The sequence below is a fragment of the Equus caballus genome, chromosome 4 (assembly GCF_041296265.1).
Source record: "Equus caballus isolate H_3958 breed thoroughbred chromosome 4, TB-T2T, whole genome shotgun sequence".
NCBI classification, from domain to species: Eukaryota; Metazoa; Chordata; class Mammalia; order Perissodactyla; family Equidae; genus Equus; species Equus caballus.
The window spans coordinates 86,749,997-86,757,028 of NC_091687.1; positions in this window are offsets into that span (position 1 = coordinate 86,749,997).

The window sequence follows — 7,032 nt, forward strand, 5'->3', positions numbered from 1 at the left end:
CTGGCCTTGTGTTGGTGAGAAAGTTCCATCTAGAGGCGGCCGCGCGCAATTGCAGCCGGCGCCCCAGGCACGGCCTCCTGCCGGGAGCAAACCGCCGCCTCTCCCCATCGCCCAGACCTCGCGGGAGCGCAGGGTGGAGAGACAGACAGCCTGAGGGAGATAGGGAAGATGGAAAAGGAGAGGACAGTCCCCGTGCAAGACAGGTCCTCTTCCCCCATTCAGCATCTCTGCAATGAAGTTTAACTTCCTAAGCATCATGAACTTCTTAAGCATCTTGAGAGGTATCTTGCATTATCCTGTATATTGCTTATCCAGTTTGGGCTTCTTTAATTTTCACACCAACTCTGTGAGGTGATCAAAATTATTAAGTCCCCTCTACGGATGAAGAAGGACACCGAGGCTTAGAGACACAGCTGGAAAGTACTAAAGCCAGAAATCAGAACTACCTGGCTTCCAAACCCCACAGACACTTCCTCCCTAGGGCTGTTGCTCTTCCCAAGGCTGGCATTAGGTGTGAAGTTTCCATTGAGGAGACAGCTGTCTCTTTCCTCGTTTCATAAAGCCACCCTGGCCTTTGTCACTTAGAAAATTCTACAGGTTTCCAGCATAGAAGATCTCTTCCCCTTTCACTCTCTTCCCATTCCCTTCCCTTCCCTTCCCTCTCCCATCTCCACATGAGGGGCTATTTGATTACAGCATCATTATTTTATGGCCACAACCACCTGGAGGGAGGAAAGAGAGTTTGGAGAGAGAAAATAGTCTGGGTCCCCTGTCCTCACGTTTCTATAAAGGGAGCCTCAATTCACTGTGAATGTATAGCGCAGCCTTGAAGAGAGCGACCAGCGTGCAGTGTAGCCTGGAGCAGGGAAGGTGCAAAGGGAGAAGAACCCCTAATTGATACAGAGATAGGGCTGGGTGAGCTCACTGATCACACGTCTGCACATGAAGTTTGGGGGACTTTCTTACCAAATGGAAGGGCTCCCTCCTTCACTCCCAGGAGGGTGAAGGTAATCCCAGCAGCCTGATTCTATAGTAGACAGCCCACCCCACCCCAAACTGAAGACCCGTGACGTCTGTCTCAACAGAGTTATCATAGGTAATGCAGGTGTGTGAATAAATCCCTCTCTAAAATAAAGTCCCCTTACTATGTGTGCCTTAATACATTTGGGAGAAAAAAAGAGACATGAAGGAGTGCAGGCAGAGCAAGCCTGAAAATACCCTGACCCCACAGAGCTTCTGGTCACACCGTGGTCTGCAAGGCTGCAGGAGGCCAGCTGTGGGCCCAGTAGGGTGGATGCCCAGGCGAGCAGTGTGAGCAGCACCCTGGCGTGCTGGTGGGCCTATTTCAGTAATGAGGACAACACGGCTGGTTGTGGCTTTGGAGGCCTGACAAGGCTAAGTGAGCTGCTCAGGGGAGAAATGCCTAATGAGCCTGCTTTTCTCCTTTCCCTATTGATCATTACCTGCAGAGAACTGGTGTCCTACATGCACATCACTGCCTTTTCTGGTTGGAGCCCTCTGAGAGATGAGTAGAATTGATCTTTCCTAGGGAAAGTATAATTCTGATGTTTGCTTTTGCGTCATCTTTGACTCTTGAAACTCAGAATGGGGCCATCATCCCGGTCCTACACGTACTCTGGTTGGTGGGGAATAGATCCATTCTACACACACTAGAGTGTTCCTAGTGACTTTATCCAGTGGCCCCTGAGCAAGTGACATAGGCTCATACACAGGTTATAATCCACCCAGACTGATAGCAACATCAGGGCACAGAAAGAGAGATGGTCTCAAGGAACCATTGGTCCCTGTCAGTAACACATGTTCACATGGAAAAGGTTCTAGGCTGTCCAACCCCTATTCATCAAACTCAAAGCCCCTGCCTCTGCTTGCCCTCTGCTGCAACCTGTGTCAGAGGGAAGTGTCTGAATCCCAGACAGTCCAGATAGCAGGTGATTCCGGAGTCCTCCACCTGGTCTCTCCTTGGGCTGCCATACCACAATATGAAATGTGTCTTTGCAAAGTGTCTCACCTCATCATCCATCCCACGCCAAATATTTATGCAAACCAAATATATTTCCTGGTGGTTAATCCTCCAAGAAGATTTGCCTATAATCTTCTCATTTTCAGTTGATTTAAAATGTGAGAAACTGCCCATGTGTTAGAAAATGCAAACAACAATGCCATATGTTTGGGGTCCATTTAACTCAAGCTGTGATATGTATTCCACATGTGGAGATTTATGCCACAATTCCTGCTTTGGGGTAATCATTAAGACTCAGAACCTTTGCAGGCTACTCACCCAGAAGGAACATTGACAGCATGCAGCTCCCACATGGAGCAAAGCTAACAGGGGAAAGTGGGAATGGGATTTGTTTCTTTTGGAAACTAAGACAATATTTTTCCTGCTAGACCATCTGCAAGTCGTGGTAAGTGTACTGCGTGGGTTTTGCTCAGTTTATTAAAGCACTAGCTACTGGAAGCAAGATCAGACATGTGAGACTGACAGACAAGGCCAGTGAGGCTCATGATAGCAATGTGCTGCTCATCCCCACAGTCAGCTCACACCTGCATACAGGAGTCATGGGAGGGACTTCCCGAGGGTAAATGTGGCACAGCATACATGCATCCCTACTGGCTTTGTTTGGGTGCCCCTAGAAGCACAACCTTAATCAAGGATTCAAGGGCAGGTAGTTTATTTAAGGGTGGAAGAATCCCCAGTAGTCAGGTGGGGAAGTGAGCCAATAAAGGGTGCATTATCAAGCCAGCTGCCACTGTCTGCACCTGGAGCTTCATATCAGTGAAGAACTCTGGAAGCCAGGGTAGAACACACACTACTGTGTTGTCCCAACTGAGGAGTGAGGGAGCTGAGGTATCTATACACCCACTCCTGTCAGTTGTTGGTAAACTGACCCCAGATGGTGTTAATTTTCCAGCAATTCCCACCTACCCCATGGGTGGCAGGCAGCCTCCAGAGGTCAGGTAAAATCTTCCAGCAAAGAAATGCAGGTGCTGGCAGTTAGTAGGCAGGCAGTGTGTAATCAAGTAGTAAGTCTGAGAAAATATGAGCAGGTGACAATTAGCATCTGCAACAACTGCTCTTAGGAAAACCACACAAAACATACATGGATCAAGGCAATGTCTCTCCACATGTGGTCCAGGTCCAGGGACCACCTGCCTCAGAATCACCAGGGAGCTGATTATAAGCAGAGATTCCTGGGCCCCACTCCAAAGCTGTTTAAGTCAGACTCATTGGGATGGAGCCTGGGGATCTGGATATTTTGCAGACATGCCAGGTAATTCTGATGAAGTTCACTAAAATTTGAAATCCAGTGCTTTCAGGAAAACATCCTCCACACAGGCAATCAGCAGGAAGCACATTTAAATATATAAAAACTTACTTGCAAAGCCTAAGGAGAAAGACCTTAGAAATCAGGAGCCCAGGGAGGGGATTCCTCTTGCTTCTTATATCTATCCATGGCCACAAAAGCTCTTTGATCTCTCTTTTATGACTCTTTTTAAACTGAGAAGGTTCCATCCAGTGTTATCTGAGGGAAAAAGTGGCTGAGTTCCAGCTCCAACTTTGCCATTAACAAGTCATATCATCTTGAACTTTCAACATTTCTGCAGGTCAGTTCCTTACTTGTAATGTGGGTGTGGCAAAGACAGCCACCTGTCCAACCAAGATTCTTGCTCCCCTATCGATAGTCCAGAGTTGTTTCTAGAAAGGGGCTCACACACACACACACACACACACACACACACACACACCAGGGACTGCATTTCCCCACCTCCTCTGCACCCAGGTGAGGTCATGTATCTAGTTGTTGTAGAATGAACAGAAGTGATGTGTGTCACTTCCGGGCCAAGGAAATTAAGAAGCAAGTGCTTCCTCTCTCTCTCTTTTCTCTTCTTCCAGCTGGAGGCAGAGACCTCCACAGTCCTAGGACTGGCAGTTCAAGACGCAAGGGCTCTGGGTCCTCGAATTGCCATGTGGAGGAATGCTGACTGCCTACCAGAAACATTCACATTGAATTTTTAGGTGAGTGAGAAACTTTCATTGTGTTGCACTGAAAATTTTTTTTTTAACGATTGGCACCTGAGCTAACATCTGTTGCCAATCTTTTCTTCCCCCCCTTCTTCTTCTCCCCAAAGCCCCCCAGTACATAGTTGTATATTCTAGTTGTAGGTCCTTCTGGTTGTGAGTCACTGAAATTTGAGGGTTCAATTGTTACAGCACCTAGTTGCTATTCTAACTAAGAACGTGGTTTCAAGGGAGGTCACCGAGAGGATGTTGAGCCAAGAATCAGAACCAGGCAATAGGAGGTTCCTTACTCCCTCCCATGTCCTTGGAATGTACGTCTCACCGACCATTCCCCTGCTGGCAGCTGTTTCAAGGGCGCAGACTTGAGAGAGCAAAGTGTTCTTGAGACGATCTGGATCATATACATGACTGAACCCCGGTAAGGCCTCTATATAGACTTTTAAGATTCTGGCAGGTGGGTGCAGAGATCTACTCATCTTGCAGCCACCCAAGACAAGGCTCATATGTAAGTTCCCTACCTTATTAAAACTGCCACTGACCAATCTGGAGTGGCCTGCCTTTTCCTTCCATCTCTCTTTGCCCTCCCTGTATGGGGAAGGTGGGGCGGGGGGGCCAGTTTCAGATTTCACCTGGGGAACTCCGAAGGTTGTGAACCAACAAGTGGACATGGTAACATCTGTCCCCCACTAACCTAGATGACACGAGGGAGAAATGTTCCTGCTTCTCCAAGAACTACTTGAGGTCAAGCTGAGTATGGTCACATGGCTTTCCTTAGCAACATTTATGCAGCCAGAGGCACAAGGCCACGTTCGTGTCCTTCCCAAGCCCAATCCTCCCTACCTCTGGCATAGCCTGGCTTCAGAGATGAAGGAAAAGATAAGGCAGCTCCTCCACCTCACTGCAGTGTTTCCCTCCTCCCTAAATAGCCACTCACTGGAACCAGAGACGTCTTCAGGCCAAGGGGCTGCGCTCCTCCTGATGAGAGAAGAATTGGTTTTCACCTTATCTTGTCCTACCTCCTTCAAGTATCAAGGGAATATTCTTTTGAGCTACCTGGGAAAAGAGAGCTGTGTTTCTCAGCACTGAAACATACTCATTACTTATTCTCTACCCATCCTTCCCAGAACAGCTCAGTCAGTCCTTTTTTTCCTCAAACACTTCTCACACTTCTAGAGCACCCTAATATGATCCACACAATGCAGGTGTTGGCTGTTTATATTCATATGTTTTCTCTCTAACTGCATATCCGTAAGGCTAGAGTGTACTATCTTACAGTGTAGTAACAGTGACTTCATTTGGGTCTCTGGCCACGTGGTAAGTAGTCATGAGTTACTTGACTATTAACCTTGGAGAGAATCAAATAGCCACACCACAACCACCACCACCATCACTACTCCTACCATAACCATCACCATTACCACCACCACCATCACCCCAACCATCCCTCACATGCACAACTTAGCTCCCTCCAAGGCTAAAAGGTGACACCAAAGAAAGCTTAATATATCATATTTGTAAGTCACTTTGTAAAAATTGCTAGGTGTAACTCAATCCCTAAGGTGACTTTGATTCATATATTTCAGCTCTTTAAGTTTAAAAATTATTTAAACTTTACTCTTTAACTATTCCTTAGATTTTTAATCTGAATCTCAGAAACCTGTGTTTTTATAAGAAAAACACTTAAAACAATGTTTGACAAATAGAAAGAACATAAATGTTAACTACTAGTTGCTATTGTCCAGAAAACAATTTGTGTTACATTTCATATAGGTCTAAATTCATAACAAAAACTTCTTGTGATAATCTTGATGTCAGAAATGAGCATTAGTTTCATGAGACTTCCAGTGACAGGATGTTTTGGCTTGTTTTGCTACTTGTCATCAACTGACCAGGCAGTAATAACCAAACAAAAGTAGACAGATGGGCTTGAACTCAACAGTGAGTCCGTATAAGTTATTTAATTCTTTCCAAGGTTAATAATCAAGTAACTCATGGTTACCTACTTGGCCCAGGGATCTAAATGAAGTCACAGCCACTACATCCTAAGATAGTACTGTCCAGACTGATACATGTATGGTAATATAGAGAAAATCTAGGAACATAACCAACCAATAGCTAATTTATGTAAGTCAGAATAGGGTGCTCTAGGAGTTTGGGAATCTTTGGAGAAGATAGGACCTAGCTGGTCTAGGAAAGATGGGTAGAGAAGAAATGAGTACGTTTCTAGTGTTTGTGGGAAACACAGCTTTCCTTTCCCAGGTAGTTCAAAATAATGTTACAAAAATATTATTTTCTAGTTGCAAAATGTGGCTTAAGGTAAGCAAATCAAGAACTCCACCTTAGCATATTGAGATGCCAAAATGACCCTGTTTATGGAAGAGTTAACTTAAAAGGTAGTGTATTAGGTATTTACTGCTGTGTAACAAATTATCCCAAAACTTAGCAGCTGTAAATAGTACACAGTTATCTTACAATTTCTCTTGGTCAGGAGACCAGGCCTGGCTTACCTAGGTCTCCAGCTCAAGTGCTCTCATGAGGTTGCAGTCATACTATTGGCTGGGGCCTCAGTCATCTCAAGACTTGACTGGGACATGACCTGCTTCCAAACTTACTCAGTGGTTGTTGGCAGGATTTAGTTCCTTGCAGGATGTTGGGCAGAGAGCTTCAGTTCCTTGCTGGCTGTTGGCCAGAGGCCACAGTTCCTTGCCACATTGACTTCTCTGTAAGGCAGCTGACAACATGGCAACTGGCTTCGTCAGAGTGAACAAGTGAGAGAGAAAGCAGGAGAGTGCCAGCAAGATGGAAATCACAGTCTTCTGTAACCTAATCTTGACAGTGACATGCCATCACATTTATCATATTCTACTCATTAGAAGTGAGTCACGAGGTCCAACCCCTACTCAAGGGAAAGGGGGAGATTACACAGGGCATGAACTCTAGGAAGCAGGGATCTCAGGGGGCCGTCTTAGAAGTCTGCCTGCCACAGGTGG